Below are 25987 nucleotides of genomic sequence, written 5' to 3' on the forward strand. Positions count from 1 at the left end.
ATGTGACTTTCTGACAGCTAATTTCAGTTAATTTTCTCGATTCACTTAATTAGAACTTTCAATCAAGAAAACCCAAGAACCTGTAAATGTCTCCTGTCTAGAATGACATTTTCTTGTTGTCAAGAGGTGGCTCATAAATTGTGAAGTCCCGTTCTGTAATGAATTTACAGGATACTCGCTAATATCAGAAGAGCTTTCGTGAAATGAGCCTTGTGAGGAGGAGTTCGAAAGCGTCTTATTTATTTATTTGCAATTATTTGGAAGAAAATGGCTTTGCTTTTGTAGCCAGTCCAGTGAAACTGTCATATGTTACAAAATAAGTGTGCAATTAATGACTTTTTTTTTTTTAGAATAGAATGTTTCTTTGTGATAAGTCATCTCTGTGTTTAAAAAAAAATTACATAAAAAATTTAAATAGAATTAGGTAGAGCCAGAAAACATCTTAATGTAATCAGATTAATTTACCTCCTGTGTTTTAATTGATATATTAAAAAAATCAGCAATTTAAATCTTAAGAAATAAAACAAAGGCCTCATACAGACATACAACCTTCTTATGAACATTACTGAACTGCAAATAAGAGCTGTAATTAAAATGTCAAAAGGTATAAAGAGGAAATCTTTACTTTAACAAAGACAAAGCGTTAACATTCATAGTCAAACCCATAGCTGATATTATTCAATTTATTTTAAGATTCATTCAGAAAATGTCACTGACAAATATTTACAGACTACAGCTTGGCTTGGATTTTGTTTCTTCATTTACAATTACTGACTTGGCTGACATTTTTATTCAAGGTGACTTACAACATTTCAGACACAGTCGGTTGCATTTCTTTTAGTTTCTTCCAATTGGAGCACAGGCAGAGGAAGGGAATGGTCACATGGTGTCAGCAGTGGGATCTGAACCCACAACATCAGGGTTTGAAGACCAAAGCCTTAGCAATTATGTCACACTGCCTTAAATAAAATACCAAATAGTAAAGGAGAGCTTGCTGTGAACCACCACACAGCAACCGGAAAATGGGGCGCTCAGTCACCATCTGTGTTCAGGCTGCACGTTCCTTACTTTACGTCTCACATCCTAAGGGCCTGTGTGTTCAAATTATTGGCATATCTCAATCTGCTGGAGGAAGCAGCGGAGAGAAGAATGAAGACAACACTGGGGACTTTCAGCCAGCAAATTATTCAGCAGACGTGTGACTGGGGCTCCTTGATAATCAACAGCAATACACCTGTATAGCACCTCACTGGGATGGTGACTACTCTTTATTTTTAGCCAAATCAGTTGATTTCCTTCTTTGTACCAATTTTTGAGAGACTTTGTTAGTTCTAATATGCATTTACTGGGCTCTGTAAAAAGTCAGCTCTCCTCCTTGGGATAAATAATGTCTGTCCGTTTGTTCTCTTTCTTTCTCTCTCTCTCTATTATAGTGCCTTTTTATTTACTTAATGATTTTAAACTCCAATCTTATCAGTGTCGTATATAGCGCCTTTTTAATCAAACACTCTCTCATATAGTGACTTCCATATCTGCAATCTCTTATACAGTTTAGTTCATTCATATCGATTTCAAATAGATTTTTGGTTTTATTTGTTTTAAATGTCTGTTGCACAGTGGTTTTCTAACACATCTACCTGTCTTTTGATAATACAGTTTGTTTCTTATCTATTTAGTATATTGTGCCTTTCATATATTTTTATCTACTACTTTTGTTACATAGAACCTTTCATATCAGTCTCTCAATTAGTGCCTTTCATACTTATATTCCATTTATCTGTTATATATTGCTTTTCAAATATATTATAGAATGCCTTTTAAACTTTCTATTGATTACACAGTATCTTTATAATTGTGTATATTATATAGTGTCTTTCATATCTATTATGTAGTGATTTTCTAATCAATCTATTGATAATTTCTTTCTTATCTATTTATCATATAGTGCCTTATCTATCTATCTTTATATGCATCTAACAAACATATAATGCCTTATCTATTATATAGTGCCTTGCATATTTATGTATCTAATATATAAAGCACCTGGGTTTCAGTAGGATACTTACTTATTTGGTGACGCTTTTATTCAAGGTGTTTAAGTTGTATTAGTAAGATATATATATATATATATATATATATATATATTCCTGTTTTCACTTAACAGTTTCTGATTTGTTTCACCTTCATTGTATAGATTGGCTGCGGTGGCTGGCGCCCTGCCCGGGGTTTGTTTCCTGCCTTGTGCCCTGTGTTGGCTGGGATTGGCTCCAGCAGACCCCTGTAGTTAGGATATAGCGGGTTGGATAATTGATGGCTGGATGTATAGACTGCAGTTTTGCAATAAAGGTGGAATAAGTTCAGATAGGATTTATCTTGGTTTCATTTCTTATTACACAAAATCTGTGATTTTGGCAGGGGTGTGTAGACTTTTTATATCTACTGTAGATAGAGGGCACTTTGTATGAGATACATAGATATGCAAGGCACTACATAATAGATAAGGCATGATATGTTAGATAGAGAGGATTTATCTTGGTTATTTCGTATTACACAAAATCTGTGATTTTGGCAGGGGTGTGCAGACTTTTCATAACCACTGTTATCTGTCTATCTCTAGACTGGGCCTACATGAGAAAATGTGGGTGTGTGTGTGTGTGTGTGTGTGAGGAAGCCTCATCCATGGCTGGCACCTTCTTTGTGCTGATGATGGTGGGAAAGGCTCCTGCCCTGCACGGCTCCGAAACAGGCAATCAACTGTGAAAAATGAATGTATTTGATGAAAATCAGAAAAAATGACATCAAACATTTAACAGAATAGAATAGGGGCACAAATACTAATTAACTATATACGTGTGATACTAAATGTCATGCACATGTTCTTATTTTTTAACAAATGACGTAACTAAATATTATAACTCAAAGGCACACTTCACAAATTACTCATCACTGGGAGGCTTACACTGTACCAACAAAACACACTCCACTGCAAGGTGAGCAAATGCTCATTAAATACAATTTGGAATTCTTTTTACGATGCTGTGGAGTAGAAATCCATTTAGCGTCACTCCCACCCCCAGCCCAGCCCACCCTACCCTGCCATCCGGCAGTATGGACAGATCAGTTTTTATGCTTCTGCAACAAAACAGATAACAGTGGAATAAAGGGGCAGCTATTAATTTTTTTTTGTTATTACTGTGACAAATTTAGAGACATAAAGCTAAAAGGACGGAGGAGTTTCGTTGGGCTGAATGGTTCGTTCTTGTCCAGATTGTTTTAATGTTCTAAAATGACCCTGCTGACTACGGTGGAAATCTTTTCTAACTTGGACACATGCCCCTTTAAGTATTTAAAATATTTTGAATATCAACAGATAATTATTTTAAAAAGCCGAACACTTTGGATTTATATCGGGGCAGCACAGTGATGAAGTTCAAATCTCATGACTGCTTGGTGTCTCAGAGTTTGCACGTACTCTCCAGGCCTATGTGACATCCATCCATCCATCCATCATTCAACCTGCTATATCCTAACTACAGGGTCACATGGGTCTGCTGGAGCCAATCCCAGCCAACATCGCACCGCAGGGCACACACACACACACACAAACATACACCCACATACCAAGCACACACTAGGGACAATTTTGGATTGCCAATGCACCTAACCTGCATGTCTTTGGACTGTGGGAGGAAACCCACACAGACACAGGGAGAACATGCAAACTCCACGCAGGGAGGACCTGGGAAGCGAGCCCGGGACTCCTAACTGCAAGGAAGCAGTGCTACCCACTGTGCCACCCCCATGTGACATTTTCTATCCAAATCGTGCACTCCAGGTTTCCTGCTACATATCAAACGAGTTAAGCCCGTAAAATGTACAAAGTGGGCTGATTCTAGAGTAACATATTGCAGGGTAAATGTGGACATTTCTCTGTGTGCTGCCATACGGGCCTCCTATTTTGAATATACTGGGCAGTACATTTATCCGAGACCCCCCTGGCTTTCATTTTTGGGATAAACCGTACACTTTCCATTCTGAGTAAAAAAAATATTCTGACTGCTCTACTAATTTCCCTTGTAATTGTGTATGAATGAAAACTGAATTACTTTTTATGCAAAACTACTAACAAAAGCAATCAGGTCATGTGCCACCACCCAACTACAGTGAATGAAATTGTGACAATGAAAATACTCAGAGCTGCCAGGTGAGGCTACAGCACCCCACTACCCTAAAAGGTTTGAGAAATTAATTCATGCATTTATCTCTAGTAGGATTGACTACTGCAATGCGGTGTTCACTGGCTGTTCTTTATTCAGCCTCCATTTAATCCAAAATGCAGCGGCAAGAAATATTACAAGAACAAGAAAATATGAACACATAACTCCAGTTCATAAATCCTTACACTGGCTCCTGGTTAAGTTTAGGGCAGATTTCAAAATCCTCCTTTTAACATATAAAGTATTAAATGGCCAAGGTCCGGCTTACTTGTCTGAACTTATCATGACTTACAAACCTGAGCACACATTAAGATCTCAAGATGCCGGTCTGCTTATGATTCCAAGGATTAATAAAATAACAGTGGGAGGTCGAGCTTTTAGTTACAGGACCCCCCTAAACTGTGGACTGATCTGCCTGCTTCTATAAGAGATGCCCCTTCGGTCCCAGCCTTTAAATCCCGGCTGAAGACTCATAACTTCAGTTTAGCACACCCTGACTAGAGCTGCTGATTAACTGTACAGACTGCATCTCTGATTTTAGTCATTAGCACTAAAACATAAGTAACATGAGAGTTAGAATTTGTTACTAACCCTCACCTATTCTGGGTCTCTTCTCGGTACTCAAATGTGGCACTTGGTGCCACGGCCCACCTGCCAAGTTGTTTGCCTGCCTATGGTAAAGTCATCCCTGATGGAGAATCAGAGGAATCATGGGAAAGAGGGGTCCTTTTATTGCATTGGCTGGCTGAGCAATGTTTCAGCCGTGGAATGGCCAAATGGGGGAGGCAGCTTGATGGATGAGGTCTCCAGGACTCTAAAAATATCCAAATCTTATTATGTGATATCATCTACTGTTAAATTCTGCTCCGTACTTCTAAAATTTTTATTTTTATGCTGTATTAAGGATTTGTTCTGTTCTGTGTTGTATTGTATTGTATTGACCCCCTTCTTTTGACACCCACTGCATGCCCAACCTACCTGGAAAGGGGTCTCTCTTTGAACTGCCTTTCCCGAGGTTTCTTCCATTACTCCCCTACAATGGTTGCCATGTCTTCTCAGAGAGTCAAGGCTGGGGGGCTGTCAAGAGGCAGGGCCTGCTAAAGCCCATTGCGGCACTTCCTGCGTGATTTTGGGCTATACAAAAATAAACTGTATTGTAATCCACCTTAATAAAAGGAGACGTGTCTGTGTCCATCTGGTTGCTGTGTCTCTGTCATACCAACAGATGGCGCATCACAAACATTAACACTGCTTTTACAAATCCCACACCAAATTGCATATAACAGAGATACATGCAGGGTGCACTGGAAATGTTAACACTGTGGATCCCTGTTGATTACTTAGATTTCAACCCATTTTAGACAGACAGCACAGCTGGTTTTCTCTAAAAATACAGCAAAGTGAGAAAAATCTGAAATGGCGGAAATAAAGGTGAGTGCTCAGTAAACTTAACTTGTGGATTGTTATGCTTTTTTTCCAGCAGAACGTCATAACAGTAAGTCAAAGAACAGAAAGCACCTTTTCCATACTTCAAAGGTATTTGAATGTTTTACGCTGTGTACATTTAGTGCTTTCAAGGTGATTTGAAACGCTGATCCAGGAACTTCTTAAAATTTGACATGTTTAAGTAAAGCCGTAACACCTCCAGCCTTCACTTACTTGAAAGAATAACATTTCATATGTTAGGTGGTTCCTACAATTCACATGAATATTGTACCATGCAACAAACTATTCGGGGTTTTACTACCTAATTAATTCTGGCTTGAGGCTTTCTTCCCAAAACAATGATATAATATCCTTTTGGCAATTTTAATTCTTACATTTCCTTTAAAGTACACTTTGTGCCAATCAAAACATACACTGAATTAAACAACTCTGACAAAAAGGCTGGATCAGGTTTCTCTCTTCAAATCTTTCCAAATGAGTAGGGAATATTTCCCTGGCATGCATTGGCGTAGAGTGGCCCCACAGCAGGAAAACCCACTCCATTTCAACGACAAACGATCTGTGAGCAAATCTCGTTTTAAGTCCAATTTAAGCGCTACCTACTAATTCATGAAGTTGTTTCTCATCCCTGAATGCAAAAATCACTTGAAAACTGACAGACCTTTTTTTCTTATTAAGTAGACATTTCTTTTAAAGCCTGCCATTCTTGTGATTCCGAATTGAGGTGCACATGACCCGTTGAAGGCAACAGATTTTAAAGCACAAGGTCATTAGCTGTAGGATAGACTGGCATTGTCTGTTTTGCCGGGGTGGAATGCAAGTCCATGGCTTAGCACTCCACTGCCAGATGCTCTTAATATCGGTTTCTTTTAGACTAGGGCTCTCTGTCTTTCTTTGGAATTCTGCCTCTATACCTTATCTGTTAAAATGATAATCACCAAGAGACATCTCAGAGCCATCTTCTCATGTTACCAGTTAAACATTCGGCTCAAACTATAACTCAGTGATGACAAACAGTGATGGAAAGAACTTTGCACCAACTGTCATCCAACAGGATGAGCTTATGTACCCCCAAGAGATCAACAGCAAGACCTCTGTTCCTTCCTTTAAAAACCCTTGTAAAACCCAGATATTGGCTTCCAATATCAGCTCACTGCTCAACCGGGCCATAACATCTGTTCTAAAGGAAAGATCCCATTGCTCATAGTGTAGGGCCGTAATAAAAAACAACCCTTTTTACTCCAAATGGAGTAACTGGACTGGGAAAATGGAAGACTGTCTGTAAAAAAGTTTGGATGAGGGGTGCCATTAGTCCAAACCTTGCTGAAGATAGAGGAAGACCATTATGTAAATGTCATACATTCACCTTGCTAATGACAGGGGCTGATTGTCACCAGCCAGTCCAGCAGTTATACATTTTCTAGCAACTGAGAGCAATGTATGTAAAAACCTCAAAGAGGAAATCGCAGCACCTCCTGCAACCAGAAGGCGTTACCAAGGAGAGGAAGGTAATGAGACCCTAAAAGAATGAATGAACAAGAGAACGAACAAGAGTGCATTACGATACTTCCATGTATCTGCAGAATTCCAAACAGGAAAGGAACAAAGCATCACTTACATCAAACCATAAGTGCAAAATTATAATTATATAAATAATATTAAAATAATTATGAAAATAATTGTAAATTAATAGAAAGGTCAAAGCCAGCTAAGGTTTGATGGAACTGGTGTCATTGCAACTGAAAGGTAATAACTTTTGTGAAGAATGTGTTTTAGTTGTGCTAAAAGTTTCTTCTTAAATCCATTACGAAACACACACAAATAAAAACTAAGTGGGAGGAAGGTAAACCACCACAGAGATTAGCTGTGAATAAATGAACGCCATGGTGTAGGGAACAGAAGCTTCAAAACTACTCGTACCTAAAAGTCTTATCCATTTTAAACCACATGAATTGATGATCAAAATTCATAAGTTCTGCACCTTTTTCAATAACAGAAAAAGATCTACGTATGCCAAGAGATAGAATTCATAAGTTAGTTGCCTTTTTCTATAGGAGGGAAACATTTAACTAAGATTTGTAAATTCACTACACTTTTGGCACGCAGACTTATTCTGATAAACTGGAAGAACCCAAACTCTCCTCTTTTAAGTCAGTGGGAAACCGATGTCTTATACTATTTGAAATTGGAAAAAATCAAATACTCAGAAGATCCGTACAGACTTTTCTCAAACTATGGCAGGATCTAATCAGTAATATTTTAAAATAAGCTCAGAAAGCACAGAGAATTTATTAATTTAGGTATGTTTACAAGCCTTAAATTTCACGCTGTTTGGCTTGCGCTCTCTCTCAGGGGTTGGGATCGATCTGTTCCTAACTCAATTTTTCTTTTTGTAAAAACGTGATTGCTTTGTATGTATTGCAATAAAATTAATAAAGAAAAAAAAAAGATTTGTAAATTTTACATCACTGTGTTGTGTGCTATTGTCTTTTGTCCATATATATCTGTACACAGTATACTTGGCATATACCCATCTTCCATTATCCTTATGTTATAAATAAACCATACTATTTATATGAACAAGTCTGTTTGGGTTATTTGTTAAAGTAAGGCTATTGTGATATTCGGATTGCAAAAGAAAAAGTGAAAAGTGTTTAATGTAGTACACCGATTTATGTACTGGCTATCCAGGTGTGCTTTAGAGTGAAAAGAGGGCATTACCCTTATCTCTCGCTCTGTGGGTAAACAAAATTACACTGAACAGTTTTTAGACAAGCCTGCTCGACTTGACATCACTTTTGTGAAATAGATTAGGAACTTAAGAGCAAAATTACTTGTTATTGCTAAGATTGCCTGAATGCAGTGATTCTTAAAATTATGGATTGTGACCCTAATTGCATCATGGATATGTTTGTGATGAATCTACACATGACTATGAAGTAAAATTAGCCAAGTTGGTCCAAGCATAGGGTTGCCAGAATTAGAAAATTAGAAATACGGGACATCTCTCTATATATTACTATACACAGTGGAACCTCAGGTCATGAACGTCTCTGAACATGTACAAATCTGGGTACGACCAAAAAGTTTGCCAAACTTTTGCATCTGTTCACAACCACACACTCGGGTGACAAACAAGCCGGTTTCCCTTCCGGTTCGTACGCATTGATGATTTCCACACGTGTTCAGTCTCTCTCTGTGAATTCCCTGTGCAGCGAGCGAGCGAGCGAGAGAGACAGACAGCGCGAGAAGGTACTTAAAGAAGGCAGTAAGGCCTTCACTTCACTTGTTTTTATGAGATCATTTATTTATTGAAGGATTCTAAAGGCACTGCATTTTAATTTAGACCATCCGATTGCTCCATTGTAGTGCCTCAATGTCGTGCTCATTGGTAACATTGCCGACGGCGACGGGTTTAAGGGCTCCTGGAAGCAAGATGGGAGCATGGAGCAAACCCGCATCATCACAGACTTTACCTCAAAACTGTAATCTCCTCTCCACCCTTCTTCCTCACTTCCTTCATGCCAGAACTCGACTTATGTAAGGTTAGTTTTATTGGTTGTTTATGGTTAGTTTTTGTATAAATTACGGATTTTTCAAATGTTCATTTTTTCCCTGTGCTTATAACTCATTAAAAAAAGTGTTTACAGCGAGCGGTTCATAAGGGTATAGCGTGAACTCCTACAATGTTACTTTTCTCTGTTCAAGGTGTTTTTCTCAGTCTTCTTCCATGTTTTTACATTTAGTTTACTATTACACTGTGCATTCTATGGTATAATTAACTATTTTTGTGCTTTAAAATCTTTAAAAAATATATATATTTACATACAGCTCATACGGTCTGGAATGAATTAAATTGAACTCAGGTGTGATACACCACAGTTAGGTTATTTTTTAACAAGGGGGCAATTACTTTTTCACACAGGGCCATGTAGGTTTGGATTTTTTTTCTCCCTAAATAATAAAAACCATCATTTAAAAACTGCATTTTGTGTTTACTGGTGTTATATTTGACTAATGGTTAAATGTGTTTGATGATCAGAAACATTTTGTGTGACAAACATGCAAAAGAATAAGAAATCAGGAAGGGGGCAAATAGTTTTTCACACCACTGTACATACAATCCTATGAGGGAAATTACTTTGGGTCACGACCAAATTGGCTTGCAACCAGAGTTTTGGAATGAATAACAGTCGTGACCCAAGGTCCCACTGTATATATAAATTTATACATGCCCCCTACACACCCAGACCAATATATTATATAAAAGTAGAGACATAAGTTAAAGAAATAAAGCAAGAATTTTAATGGGTTATGAGGAAAACAAAAGTAAAATCATTTGAAAATTATTTAATACAAGGTAAAAAAAAAAAAAACCTCTGTAAAAGTGAAATCATTTGAAAGTATTTATTTAAACACAGACACAGAGAAATATTATTATTTAATACAGGCAGTTAGAAAAAAAGTGGGCCATGCCAAGTAGTAACAACGCACTTTGTTGACCTTGTATGTTGCAGTGCTGATACAGAGCAAAACGGTAAGAGTGTCGCTGTCCTCGGTCAACCATAGCAACTGAACAAGTTGCAAACAGGCAGCAAACACGAGTTTCCTCGTTATATTTGGGTTATTTTCATCAAGAGAATCTGAGAAAAGACTTAATAAAGTTACAACTAAGTACCGTAAGAAGGTAGTAAAAATAGATATTTATTACGAAATTTGAAAATGAACTAAATACGGGACATCTGGGTGTCCCTGAAAGGTCAATACGGGATAGGGGACAAAATTATCAAATATGGGACATGTCCCACGTATAAGGGAGGTCTGGCAACCCAATCCAAGCATGAATTCTGCAACATATGATACACCACCCTGGACTTAGCGTACTATTTATTGAAGTAGTCTACAATCTGAGAAGTATCGTAACAACAGTGCCATTCATATGTATCTCAGAGAAAGTTTGTTTTTACAGTACAAAAATAAAGTAAATATTACCCACGGTACCAACACAAATTTTGCAACCTGTGAAACAATCAAAATGAGGTGAATATCAAGCAGCAATAACAACACCACCACCACCACCTTATTTCTTGTGTAGTCCAAAAATCACACAAGGAATGCCTCAAAAGCCTTTAGCAGGCCCTGTTTTGTGAGAGCCCCTCAGTCTCGACTCCCTAAGACGACAAGAAAAAGTAAAAAAAAAAAAAACAAAACACACCCTCATAAGGAGAAAAAAAAAAGAAAAGTGAAATATTGGGAAAGGCACTGCAGAGAGAGACCCCCCGCCATGCGCAATGGAGGTCAAAAAATGGGGTGAATACAACACAGAAAACAGAACATGTAACAAATAATCCTCTGCACAGAGCTCAATGACCAATCTATCATGGCCACCTCAGAAATACAACACAACAGTACAAACCACTCTGTTCTTGCCCAAGTAAAGGCATGTTAAAGAAAGAGGGAGAGAGAAGGGAACGGCACAGATGTGTTTGTGAGACGAAGGCACAGAGACACTAGTTTAAGATGTCAAAATTAATAGTTGACAGGCTAGGATGTGATGAATTTCAGAAGGTTGCAAGGGGCTGAGTCAATAACGTGGATAAATATAAAGTGGCATGGCCATGTTGTATGTTAAACTGGTCAGTACCTTTAAGTGTTTTTGCCATTATGGCATACGTTGGATCCAAAACTTTGATATTTACATAGTCACTGATAGTGCACTCCTCCTCATCACAGTACTTTATAGCAGTTAGATAAATTTCAGTCTACTAATAGTGTAAAGGACCTGGCTGTTCGAAGCACAGAGAAATGTAAAAATACCAGAAAATATCAAAAGGGTGAGATAGGATGAGGAGCAGAGCCCTTGGCGGTCAGCAAGATGTGTCAATTTAAAAATTTCAAACTGAACTCTTGGCTGACTCTTTCATTGAGATTCACCTGTATAAAATACGAGAGAAAAATCAAAAAGCAAAGGCAATTTGAAAATTAAGCGGTGACCACAATGGGCAGAACCTGTCGGAAAACAACACATTCACGATTTCTGATGGGTAGTTCGAACATGCATGATGTAGCACCCTGCCATTAGTCTAGTTGAAGCCAAGGTCCAATAAGCATGGGCGCTCCACTGCAGGATGGCACCATAGTGAGATTTCTTAGGGCATGGGGTGTTCCATCCATCTCAGCTAGAAACTGGACACACCATGCCAATATGGACAGACTGGCATCGCAGTGGGATTCAACAGAAGATCCTTGTCTGGCTAGCAATCCAGAGGATGGACTTTGGGAGGTAACAAGAATAAGCAAAAAAAAAAAAAAAACAAAAAACAAAATGCAGTGATGAACAAATGAGAAATTGAGTTCCAAATGCCAACTCTTCTTATCTAGTGTCAGAGGTTATACAATACAGATTCAGCAGATGATTAACTCATTCACAGTTAATGTTGGCAAAATATGGAGAGGTTTCATCTGAAACTATCCCAGATTAGGCAGAGTGGTTTTAAAGCCATAAGGTTGCCTTTTCACTTCATGTGTCTGTGCTTCAAAAGTGGAAAACACATACTGTCAATGTGTACTCGTAAAAAGAACTCAGAACGGTGATTAAATCAGAAAGGCACTGTATGATTTCTGACATGGTAGGGCGCTCGTGGACACCTACACAGTCTGGACGCTGACAGTTTACAGAAGACATTGCTCTCGTGATCTGATTCCCACACAATGTTTTTAGCTGCTTGTCTAATGAAGTACTTACTCCTGTAAACTATTCTCCAGACTCTGGATCTTTTCCAACTGCATTAAAAACAGTTGCCGCAGACCAATCTCGTAAGCCCCTTTTTACGTAAAATCCTGGAAAACTTATAACATAAACAACTAGATGACTTTGTAAATGCTAACCACATCCTAAAAAAATTTCAGTCAGGGTTTCATGTTAACTGCAGTATAACAAGTGCTGCAGTCAAGTTGATGAATGAATTAAGATGAAGTACTGAAGCTAATCTCTTCAGGTTTACCTTATTAGACCTCACTGCTGTTTCTGACCGTGCAACATGTTTTTAGGACGTTGGCAAAACTGGGATGGGTTTTCAGATGTAATGCTGAAATTGTTTCAGACTTATGTGACCCACAGTTGTTTCTTGGTTGACACTGGGGGGTATGCATCTGAAAACAAAGGGTTGCTGTACCTGATGAGAGCTGCAAGGCTTAGTTTTTAGACCACCCCTACGCTCTGTTTATGCTCCAACTGACTGAGGACATGAGAAACTGTGATTTCATTTTCATAGTCTTACTGATGAGAATGATCTGCACAATTAACTTAATAATAACAATGTAAGCTCAATGAGTAATAAAACTCAATTTGTAGAGGAGATTCAAGTATCTGGTCATCAATCATCTAACCTGTTGGTCTGTGTCAGGATACCGGGAGCAGGGACTGGATGTGCATGTTGGGCTAACTGGCCAGTGTAAATTGGTGGTGTATGAGTAAGAACAAGTGTGTCTGTGATGTACCGGCGTACCATCCAGTGCTGTCTGCACTGCACTTAATCCTAGTGTTAGTTTAGCTGGTTTAGTCTATCACAAGACATCCAGTTGAGGAGAGATGGGTACCAAGAGCTTTTCTGCCTTAACATTTTTTCTTGTTCAGAGTCCCTGAGCATCCTTAATAATAATAATAATACGTTTTTTTATATAGCACTATCACTTGGGGTGATGATTAGTGAGCAGCAGGATGGTTTCATGCCAAGAAAGAGCACCACAGATGTGATGTCTGCTCTGAGGATGTTGATGGAGAAGTATGGAGAAGGCCAGAAGGAGTTGCATTGTGTCTTTGTGGAGCTGGAGAAAGCAAATGACAGGGTGACTGAGAGGAGCTGTGGTACAGTATGAGGAAGTTGAGAGTGGCAGAGAAGTATGAGAGAGTTGTACAGGATATGTACGAGGGAAGTGTGACAGTGCTGAGGATGGAGGTAGGAGTGACGGAGGTGGGATTACATCAGGGATTGGCTCCGAGCCCTTTCTTATTTGTAATGGTGATGGACAGGTTGACAGACGAGATTAGACAGGAGTCCCCGTGGACTGTGATGTTTGCTGATGACATTGTGATCTGTAGCGAGAGAAGGGAGCAGGTTGAGGAGACCCTGGAGAGGTTGAGACCTGCTCTGGAGAGGAGAGGAATGAAGGTCAGTAGGCACAAGACAGAATACATGTGTTTTAAATGAGAGGGAGGTCAATAGAATGGTGAGGATGACGGGAGTACAGTTGGCAAATGTTTAAATATTTCGGATCAACAGTACGGGGAATTGGGATTGTGGAAGAGAAGTGAAGAAGAGGGTGCAGGCAGGGTGGAGTGGGTGGAGAAGAGTGTCAGGAGTGATTTGTGACAGACGGGTAACAGCAAGAGTGAAAGGGAAGGTCTACAGGAAGGTAGTGAGACCAGTTATGTTATATGGGCTGGAGACGGTGGCACAGGAGACAGAGCTGGAGGTGGCAGAGTTAAAGATGCTAAGATTTGCATTGGGTGTGACGAGGATGGACAGGAATAGAAATGAGGACATTAGAGGGTCAGCTCTAGTTGGACAATTGGGAGACAAAGCCAGAGAGGTGATATTATGTTGGTCTGGACAAGTGCAGAGGAAAGATGCTGAGTATACTGGGAGAAGGATGTTAAGGATAGAGCTGCCAGGGAAGAGGAAAAGAGGAAGACCTAAGAGAAGGTTTATGGATGTGGTGAGAGAGGACATGCAGGTGATGGGTGAGACAGAACAAGATGCAGAGGACAGGAAGATATGGAAGAAGATGATCCGCTGTGGAAACCTCTAACGGGAGCAGCCGAAAGAAGCAGCAGCACTATATCTTGTGGGACAATGGTCTAATACAAAATTCTGTAAGCAAGCCTTCAATGCTTATTAGAAAGATTTATTAAAATGTAACTTTACTGACGGTTAGAACAAACCATTATGGAGAGTAGTTAAGTCTAGATGATGGTCTACAGATTATCAGTTACTAAACATCTTTGATTGGCTACTATAATTCTAAAATTGCATATGCAGGACCCCAATGTATGTAACAGTTCAAAGGTTGCATGACAACGTGAAACTCAAGACCAGGGGCCTCATGCATAACGCCATGCATAGAATTCACACTATAACATGACGTAAGCACAAAAGCGGAAATGTGGTTATGCACAAAAAAAACTCCCTTATGTTTTGAGGCTGCTTTGCTGCATCTGGCACGGGGTGCCTTGAGCTTGTGCAGGGAACAATGAAATCTCAAGACATTCTGGAGCAAAATGCACTACCCAGTGTCAGAAAGCTCCGTCTCAGTCGCAATGTCCTCCAATAGGATAAGGAGCCAAAACACAAAGTACCCAAAAATGGCTAAGAAAGAAACATTGGACTATTCTGCATTTGTCATCTATGAGCCCTGATTTGACACCCATCAAACATCTATGGAAAGAACTGAAACATGCAGTCTAGAGAGGACCCCCTCCAAACCTGACATAGCCGGAGCAGTTGACTCAGGACGGGTGAGCCAAATAACTGGTGGACTGGTGCAGAAGTCTCATGGAGAGCTCCAGCAATCGCTTGTGTGCAGAGATGACCTCTAAAGGTGGTGCAACAAAATATTACGTTAAGGGTTCCATCATTTTTGAACAAGCTATTTTCATTTGTGTTATTATTTCAAACAGAGTGACAGAGGTGAACCAGCAAGAGTGGCATTCTCAAGGCATTAAACCAACCCTGCAAGGGATGGCAGTTCATGAACCTGGCACACAATCACTCCCTAAATTCTGCAATTTCTGCAGTAACACTTGCCTTGCAAAAACTCCACTTCATCATCTGGGAACATTTTACCATCAAATATGGAACAAGAGGCGTGTGGCAAGACTTCCATGTAAGTTCAAGGAATTTTACTCCCGTTTATGTTACGCAGAAAAAGGAAAAAAAAAAAAAACCTAACCCTAACCGTCCTTCGTATCAAGTACAGCAATTCCTTAAAATTTGCTGAGGTTTGGGGTGCAGGACCACCACGAGTGCAAAAATCCACAAATAACTTACAGACCCATGATTACTGTATATTCTAAGTTCATTTTACAAAATAAGATACAAAAGGCTAAAAGAAACACAAGATAAAATGATCACTGTGCAATTTAAATCACATGTGTAAGACTGGCTGCCAAGAGAAAGATGCGTGGCGTCCCCCATACAACATGCATACTTCAGCAGTTCTTTGTTTATTTATGGTAGTAAATGACAAAAACAATTAATATCACTGATACAAATGATATCCAAAAAACCAACAAGGACAAAACAACAAAAATTACGCAGTCCACTCATGCAGATGATGGTGGTATAATTATGAAATGAAACCCCCTGTGAACAATCGCCTGAAATTATGTAAAGTTCTGTACTACAATGAAGCGGATGTATGAGAAGATTTATAGAAGTTCTATTGTATAGAACTATTCTATATATTGTATAGAAGGCTCTATTGTAGGCACGGAGCTGGACAGTTTGACATCCGTGGCAGAGCGACGGGCGCTGAGCAGACTTCAGTCAATAATGGAGAATCCACTGCATCCACTGAACAGGATCATCTTCAGACAGAGGAGCAGCTTCAGCGACAGACTGCTGTCACCGTCCTGCTCCACTGACAGACTGAGGAGACCCCACACTATGCGACTCTTCAATTCCACCTGGGGGGTAAACGTTAACATTATACAAAGTTATTGTCTGTTATACCTGCATTGTTATCACTCTTTAATTTAATATTGTTATTTATCAGTATGCTGCTGCTGGAGTATGGGAATTTCCCCTTGGTTATTTATAAAGTATCTATCTATCATATAGTGCCTATCTATCTATCTATCTAATGTATGTAAGCTCATTTAAGAGACACTTATTAAGTCAGTCTTTGGCAGGGCATTCAAAGTCTACAGTCGTCTCGATCTTTTCATTTTTACTTTGACACGTCTGTGTCTCATATGCTATGCCAGCGGTTCTCAACCTGTGGGGCGCAAGTAACAAAAAAGGGGGCGCAAAGATGTGAAAAAAAGAAAACAAGAAGAAAAAATATGAAAAATACATCTATTGGAACCAAAACAAATTAACTTAAACTACACTCTGATACTAGAAAAATAAATATAGAGTTAGATAAATGTCGATAAAAGTTAAGTAGGTATAATAAAACTTGTAGCGGTGTATCGGCAGCAAAAAACATAGGAATACATTTTATTAGGGTCTCACAAAAATGTTAGGGGGGTGTGATTAAAACTGTTATGAAAAATCGGGTCACAAATACTTAAAGGTTGAGAAGTAATACTTGGGGGGTAATACATTAACATTATACAAAGTTATTGTCTGTTGCACCTGCATTGTTATCACTCTTTAATTTAATATTGTTTATTATTAGTATACTGCTGCTGGAGTATGTGAATTTCCCCTTGGGGATTAATAATCTATCTATTTATCTATCTCTATCTCTCTCCCAACCGAGGAGAAGATGTTTTTCCAACCCAGATGACATGCTGGCACAGGACAAGGACACAAATCTGGAGAAAACTGTAATCCGATGGGAGTAACTAAACTCCAAATGTGCAGTGAAGCAATGAAACAAAAAGACACTACCGACTGTGATCCTGCCGGCTTCCTATGGCTCACTTTTAAAACTAGCAACCTCATCTTTCACCCAGCAGCCCTCACAGCAACCGCCAAAGCTGCCCAAAGACACAGTATGCCAGAGATTGCTGGGATTTGCAGTCCGTTTAAGTAGCAGGGCTACAAGCCCAGTTTGCAAACCTGAAAAATAATTATTGAGGACAAATCCACGAATAGACAGATCCACAAATCATAAACCTGTAAATCACAAGGGCCAACCTGTAATAAAAAAAAAAGTCACAAAACTGACCCACTGCCATGCAGCCTGACCTCAACCATGGAGACCAGGACTAAGATGAACAGTTTAAAGCACGTCAACTCAAATCTGTGACCCGATGCTCCTAATTCTGAATTATTTTAAACACTTGAGCTCTTTGACTGAAAAACATGAGGATTACAGTAACTGAAAGTGAAAGAAAGAAATATCTGCACTTGCACCATAGTTTAAAGAAACCAAAATGTACAAAATCAGCAGAGGAACTGGGGATGCCTTCAAATCAGTCAGATTTCCAGTAGCGGCTTCAGCAAAGCTACATAAGTGGATTGTAGTTTCCTCCCCAGCGTGTGTAAACGTTGTTCTGGTGCTTTAAAAGGTCGTCTCAAAATGTAGTTGCGTCACCCAAGTCCAGATACCCGATCGCCTATGCTGAAGTCAGAGTGGTGGGCGGCCCGTGCCATGCAGACTCCAAGCAACATAGTGGAGCTCAGCTGTATGTGGGTGAAGACAGAACACCCAATGATGAGAAGACAGCCAGGGATGGACCCAGAGCAGAATCACACCATGAACAAGAAAGAAAAAGACAACAGAAGAGACCTCACCTCATCATGCACTGCAGCTCAGCAGTTAAAAAAAAGAATGGCCCATAGTTAAAAACTGCTCCTTTCATTGTTAGTGGCCATTTAAAAATCTACAATAGATTTTTAGCATAAGAATGAAAAAAAAGAAAAAATTAATAATGTAAATGTCTTCTTTTAAAAAGCTGGGAAAACAGACATTTCTCTTCCTGCTCATTTTTAAACCCAGCCTTAGGGCATCAGATCACATCTAAATCACCAAACACAACAAGAATGTCAGTTAAGTCTCCTCCATCCCTTCAGGGAAGCATTACACGGAACAGCACCTGATAGGAAACGCTGCATTTGTAAAGTTGTTGAGTTTGTATTTTGGTGTTTGTTTTTCTAAGCACTAGTCTTACTGAGGAGGATTATTAATCTGCTTTTTCTTGCAGTGGAAAAAGGAAACAGAAACCATTGAATCAGCAATCACCACCATAATTGCATCATCCAGAATGACACAAGCGCAGATGTGTAGCACACGGTACTAACAAATAATGAATAAGCCGTTGGCTACAGTGATTTAGTTTTGAGTCACAGAAAATAAATGTGCCTGCCGTTTGCCTGGATTCTTAGTGTTTGAGCAGTTTGATGGGAAAAAACTTTATTTTTTTTATTTTTTTTAAACTGATGATTATTATTTTCAACTGGTAAACAAATGGAATTTCTATTTTAGTACTAAGAATTACGAGATTTTAATTAGAATGTTTCTCAAAAGCTCGTTTTGAAGGCCCCTGAAGTCTTAACACTGCTTGGTCTGGTCACTTATTTCATGTGTGAAGAGAAACTTCCTAATGTTTCTGCGAAATTCACCCTTATTAAGTTTCAAATTGTGTCCCGTGTTCTTAATGAACTCATTTTAAAATAATAGTCTCAATCCGCTGGACTCATTCCCATCATCGTTTTCAACACTTCAATCATGTCTCCTCTTAATCTTCTTTTTGTTTAAACTGTAAAGGCTCAGCTCTTTTAATCTTCCCTCATAACTCATCCCCTGTAGCCACTGAATCAGCCGAGTTGCTCTTCTCTGGACTTTTTCTAGTGCTGTTATGTCCTTTTTGTAGCCTGGAGACCAAAACTGCACCCAGGACTCCAGATGAGGCCTCACCAGTGTGTTATAAAGCTTGAGCAGAACCTCCTGTGACTTGTACTCCACACATCAAGGCGCTATATAACCTGACATTCTGTTAGCCTTCTTAATGGCTTCTGAATGCTGTCTGGACATTGATAGCGATTAGTCCACTACAACTTCTAAATCCTTCTCATAAGGTGCACTTTCGATTTTCAGACCTTCCACTGTGTATTCAAACCTAACATTTTTACTTCTGACATGTAATTCTTTACATTTACTTACATAACATTTCATCTGCTACATATCTGCCCAAGCCTGTATTCTGTCAAAGTCCCTCTGTGATGTTTCAATAGGTTCTCGATTATCCTCCAATCATCCCAGGTTGGTATCATCTGAAAACTGAACCAGCTGGTCACTTCTATTCCTAACCAAATCATTTGTATCTATTAAAAATAGCAGCAGCCCCAGCACTGACCCCTGCTGGACACCACACTTAACATCGCCCAATTCTGATGAGGTCCCTCGCACCATAATCTTCTGCTTTCTGTGTCTGAACCAATTCTCCACCCACCTACACTCCACACCCTTTACTCCCACTTCTTTTAGTTTGATGCCCAACCTCTCTTTTGGCACTTAGTCAAATGCTTTCTGAAAGTCCAGATAAATAATATCATATGCTCCATTTTTGTTGTGTCCTTTTGTTACTTGTGTCCTCATTTAAATTCTGGCATGTTAGTAAAACACGACCTCCCTCGTCTGAACCCATGCTGACTTTTCAGTTAAACTCCCTTTCCTGCCAGGTGTTGCTCAATCTCTCCCTTAATAATTCCTTCCGTTAACTTACTTGTGATGCACATTAAGCTTATTGGCCTATAGCTGCTTGGATCTGCCCAATCACCATTTTGATATAATGGGGTTATATTTGCCATTTTCCAGTCCTTTGGAACTTCCCCAGTGTACAGTGACTTCCTTAAAACATGCATCAAAGGTTTATATTGGCACTCCCTAATCTCCTTAAGAACCCAAGGGTAAATATCTGGGCCTGGTGATTTGTTTGATTTCAGCCTTTTTAATCTAAGGAGCTGATACACACACAAACACTGTACATACTGTACACAGTAAATTAATGCACACCCATGCTATATATTGTCACAGGAGGCTGGGGGTGGTACCCAGCTGGGACGCCCAGGAGGACCGGAGAAGGGCTTACACCGGCTCCAGACCATGAGGGGGCGACCGCCCTGGTTGCTTTGGGAACCACGGAAACTGAGCTTGGAAGCTCAATCCTCTAGGGGCTCATGGTCACCCGGAAGTGGAGGGGGGAAGAAGACCAGGGACACCCGGAGTGCTTCTGGGTCCGCAGCTGGTACTTCCGCCACACTGGAGAGTGCCGGCAGAAGCTGATTGAGAGGCACCTGGAGCACGTCCGGGTGGGGATAAAAGGGGCCCGCCTCTCTCCATTCGATGGTTAGAGTCGATAGGACAAGAGACAAAGTCTTGGAGGAGAGGAGTGGAGGCGGACCTGAGAGAGAGAGAAGGGCATCATTGAGAAGGCCTGGACTTTGGGGGAGTTTTGGGGTTGTGTGCACCTGTGTAAATATAAATTTGTAGAATACACGCGTTGTAGGTGATTATACGATGTCTGCCTGTCTATGTCTAGGCTAGCCTCCACAATATGTTTATACGAGTATGCATATATTATGTAGTGTTTATGTATTTGTATACACACATATATATATATATATATATATATATATATATATATATATATATATATATATATTAATATTACACACACACATATATATCTACAGTATATATACACAGACACAGTATATATGCATTGTAAAAGATAGCCCGGCCACAGACAGACACGACACCAGATGTCCACAACATGGTTTATTCACCTTTAAATCCTGCACCCACAACACCAACACAGTGCACAAAATATCACACTCTACTCAGTCCTTTTCTCTTTCTTCAGGCCACCTCCTCTCCCCTCTCTCGTAAGCTCCGTCTTCTTCCTCCCGACTCCGGCTGTCGAATGGAGTGAGGTGGCCCCTTTCATCACGCCCAGGATGTGCTCGGTGATGGTCTTCCACCAGCACTTCCTAGTGTGGCGGAAGTGCTGCCCTTGCACCCGGAAGCACTCTGGGCGCACAGAGTTCCTGGTTCGGCACACTTCCTGGTGTGGCGGAAGTGCTGTCCTACAGGGCTCTAGGACTGTCCAGGAAAACCCTGGTGGTGGCCACAGTTTCCCACAGGGTCCATTTCCGTGGCCCTGATGGAATCCAGCGGGGCTGCCCTCTTGCGCCCAGGGAGAAACAGTGCCCCTCTCGTGGTCCAACCCTCTTCCAGGCGCCCCGGTGGGGCAAGATCCCTGGTTGCCTGCCACAGCATATATTATACTGTACATAATATATACTATATATACACACACTCATATAACTCGTATACAAAATAATTAATCGAAACATTCATAAATTCTATGGTTTGTTGAATAATTGAAATCATTGGCGTATGAGGTGGGTAAAACTACCAGCATTTGTATTCTTCCTTCTGTTGATCGCCTATTCACATTGAAACTTCAGAAACTCTATAAACTCTGTATACTAAGCTGGGTTAACTGTAACATACAAGAAGAACTTCATGCTGTTTTGTAATAAAGCACGGCTTCTGCAGTGTTTTTCCCCAACGAATGCATAGTGAAATTCATGAAGTACATATATGAAATTACATGAGCAATAACACAGATTTAAAGTTCTATGAAAGCAGACTAAGCTGTTTTTGAGTGTGATTTTTGTGTTGGTGTTCCATCCTGGCCTCCGTACACCCCGCCAGACTCCCAACTGCGTGAATCAGGGACACAGAGTGTGGCCATCACTGTACGGGCGATACATTTTATTTTTTTTTGTGGAAAATATCAAATGAAATGCTGTAAGCAGCGATATGTTTTTTATTACTTATAATAAAAATCGACTCAGGGTACAGATGGGGTATTTTCTACTGGACACTACAATGGTAGTACAGCATATTTTCTTTGTGTATTTGAATGTGCTTATATCCACACACACATTAAACCCCTATTAACAACATAAGCAACAGAAGGGTTAATTCTGGTCTTACAAGGGGAAGAAAAGCACTTGAATCGGCAATGGATAAGCCTCACTAATGAGGCTCAAGTACCCTACAGTGGTTTAAAAAGAAAAAAAACACATCTGACAGATTCAAATGATGGCACGGCATGACAGAATGTGGCCAGCTATAGGAGAAAGGTGATTAGAATAAATGACTGGAGTAATTAACTCTGAATCTAAAGCACTTAAGTGGAAAGAGGGGGCCACGGGCTGTTTAGATGATGGCCCGACACTAACAATCACCACAATAAAAGCTCGCCTTACTGTTTCAGTTGGTGTTAAAGGAGGGCTATAAACTGATATTTGCTTACATTATCACAGCAGTATAGCTCTCTTTTATTTGTCTTTTATTCATCTCTGAAATGAATGGGAGGAACAGAATTGTTCAGACTAAAAATAAGACAGGCAATTAAAGTGCACAATTCTGGGGTCTTGCTCTGCACCCGGTTTTCTTCTCCTGCCCTCTCTATCCTGTATGCTTTGTGGTGGCGCTCTCTAAAACTCAAGTCAATGCAATGGGCATTAGACGGATAACACCATACTGGCATCAGGCTTCCCAGGTCAATTACCAATTAGAAGGCATATTTTGTCCTTTTCTCTTTACTTACTACTGTATATGCTTGTGTCTCACTGATAAGAAGTACAGTGGAACCTCGGGTCACAACCATAAATGGTTCCACAACTCTGGTCGCAAACCCAATTTGGTTGTGATCCGAACTAATTTCCCCCACAGGTCTGTATGTAAATACAATTAATCCATTCCGGACCATACAAACGGTATGTAAATATATATATTTTTTTAAGCACAAAAATAGTTTATTATACCATAAAATGCACAGTGTAATAATAAACTAAATGTAAAAACATTGAATAACACTGAGAAAACCTTGAACAGAGAAAATTAACATTGCAAGAGTTCGCGCTACAGCTTTACGAACCACTCGCTGTAAACACTTTTTTTAATGAGTTTTAAGCACAGGGAAAAAATGAAAATTTGAAAAATCCTTGATTTATACAAAAACTAACCATAAACAACTAAGAAAAGTAACCTTGCAGCAAATCGGCATGAATCTTCCTGGCTTTCTCGCATAGCATCGCCTCGCTTACGCTATCCCCTGCAAGTTGCTTCTCATTCAGCCACACTACATCAGTTTTTCCACCTCTTCCAGCACTTGAGGCCTCTGCTTGGTTAACACTGTAACTCCTTTTGCAACATCAGCTGCTTTAATGGCCTCTTTTTACTTTAGAATAGTCAAACAATTTTGACTTCTTGTACTCGGCGGCAGGTTCAGTAACATGAACGCCACGCTCATACTTTTCAATAATTTCTTTAATTCAATTTCAGTTTTCTTCAAACCTTTCTTCTCACTAACACTACCACTCTTCTCTTGCTTAGAGGCCATGGTTAATTGCAAAATGAATGTAAAAGCACACGAAATAGAGCACAAAGAGGTCACAGTGAATGCACGCATGTCTGACACGAGAACAACGTACAGGGAGAGACTGAAAATGTTCGGAAATCATTTGCGCGTACGAATAGGAAGGGAGACTGGCTTGTTCGTCACTCGAGTGTGTGGTCGTGAACAGATGCAAAAGTTTGGCAAACTTTTGGTCATAACCCGATTTGTACGTGTTCAGAGACGTTCGTGACCCGAGGTTCCACTGTAATGGCTACTGTCACTACTTCATTTTCATATTCTCTGAATCAACTTCAATATAGAACATGGGGTTGAGAAGATGAGACTTCAATACAGAACTAATTCTTTGTATTTATATAGTGCTTTTCTCACTACTCAAAGCACTCAGCAATTGCAGGTTAAGGGCCTTGCTCAAGGGCCCAACAGAGCAGAGTCCCTTTTGGCATTAACGGGATTCGAACCGGCAACATTCCAATTGCCAGTGCAGGTCCCTAGCCTCAGAGCCACCACTCTGTCTACTAGAACACGAGAACCGTGGAAGGTTGGAGCCAATCTTGGCAGCATCAGGTCCACCTTCGACTGGATGTCCATCTACAGAAGGGGTCCCTCAATCCAAGTCCTGGAGGGCCGCAGTGGCTGCAGGTTTTTGTTCTAACCCGGGTGCTTAATTAGAAAGCAATCATTGCCAATAATGTAATCTCCTGGCTTGTTAGTTGCTTTAACTCTGCTATGTCAGCTCATTCTCATATCCTAGATTTTCTTCCCTTTTCTAAGGATATCATACAAAAGATTTGAAGGCTAAACTGGAGGAGGAATTCTCAGTCCTTCACGTTTTTCTCTTCACTTTCCTTCCAAGTATTTAATTAAACCCTACAGTGCATGATAAATATACACAGGTGTAAATGGTAACAAGCTAAATGCTGCTCTCTTTTGTCATTTGCATGTTATTGCTAATTAGGAGCAATTAAGACATAAGCAATAAGGGTTCAAAATCTTAACGAGCGAGGAAACTAAACTGGAGCATAAGTGTTACTTGCGCAATAAGGGCCTCTTATTAAGTAATTGCATTGGAGCAAAAACCTGCAGCCACTGTGGCCCTCCAGGACTGTGATTGAAGACCCCTGATCAACAGTAAGGCACACTTTTTTCACATCAGGAAAATTACATAATAAAAAGATAATTAAATAAGGTCCACCAAAGAAGGTCAAACAAGCTTACAAGGCATTCAAAGGAGCAAGTTTTGAACACAACATTTCAAGAAGCAAAAATGATTGTGTCGAGAACTGAAATGAAGTCCATTATCTGAATCCCTTTGCTTTCCTTTGAAAAAATACGATACAACGCAAGTTGAAAGGCATTCATCTTCCTTAAACAACACAGTATTGAATTTTGTGACATTCGGTAAAGGAACTTGCTTAGTCTGTCAAATTAAAAACATAATTATGCTGTTCCCAAAGATTTTCAGTCTGCGATGTACTTAACCATAAACCGTGTGATGCATAAACTAAACATTGTGACCTTAAAGGAGAAATTCAGGATTTTTCAAGGCAAAGTTATTTCTTCACAATTATGATATATACGTGAAATGGTGTTCTAAAATTAAGTGTTTTCCATGAATTTCAAAAAATATCTTGTCCACACTCGTGCTTTACACTGTAGTATATGGGTCACAGGGAAAACTCTTAAAAATTAACCAAATACACTGACTTTTCAAGCCTAGACTGTTGTAGAGTATTGATCCACGTCTTACAATTACACACGTATTGTAAAATAGTTTATACATGTCATTTCTGAACAAAAATACAAGTATCATGAGATTCAATCCAAGCAATCCAAAGATATAAAGGACTACCTTTTTTTAAACACTATGACAGAACTTACATTTGAAGCCAGCACTGTTAATCTACCGAGTAGATAAAGTTTACACGCTGCCTTAAAGGATACGTTTGGCATTTTGCAGGTCCAAGTTATTACTTCACAAACATGCTATATACTGTATGCATTTCCACGTAAAATTGTTTTCTAATTTAAGTACTTTCTATTAATTAAAAAAAAATACATCTTGCCAACTCTAGCACTTGATAACGGAGGACATGGGCCACGGAGAAAAAAATGTACAAAATATCCTAATGCAGTACGTCAGTTTTTCAAGCCTGTCTTGCAATTGCACACACATTGTAAAATAGTCTACACATGTCATTTACGAACAAAAATA

At 39.7% G+C, this 25987-nt stretch overlaps 1 protein-coding gene across 6 annotated transcripts in view; it reads right to left on the reverse strand.

Annotated features, from left to right (window-relative positions):
• lrba (LPS responsive beige-like anchor protein) overlaps nt 1-25987 on the reverse strand; it is a 792225-nt gene that overhangs the window by 158045 nt on the left and 608193 nt on the right. The gene's annotated exons all lie outside the window — the stretch shown is intronic.

Source organism: Polypterus senegalus, chromosome 4 (assembly GCF_016835505.1).
Source record: "Polypterus senegalus isolate Bchr_013 chromosome 4, ASM1683550v1, whole genome shotgun sequence".
Taxonomy (NCBI): domain Eukaryota; kingdom Metazoa; phylum Chordata; class Cladistia; order Polypteriformes; family Polypteridae; genus Polypterus; species Polypterus senegalus.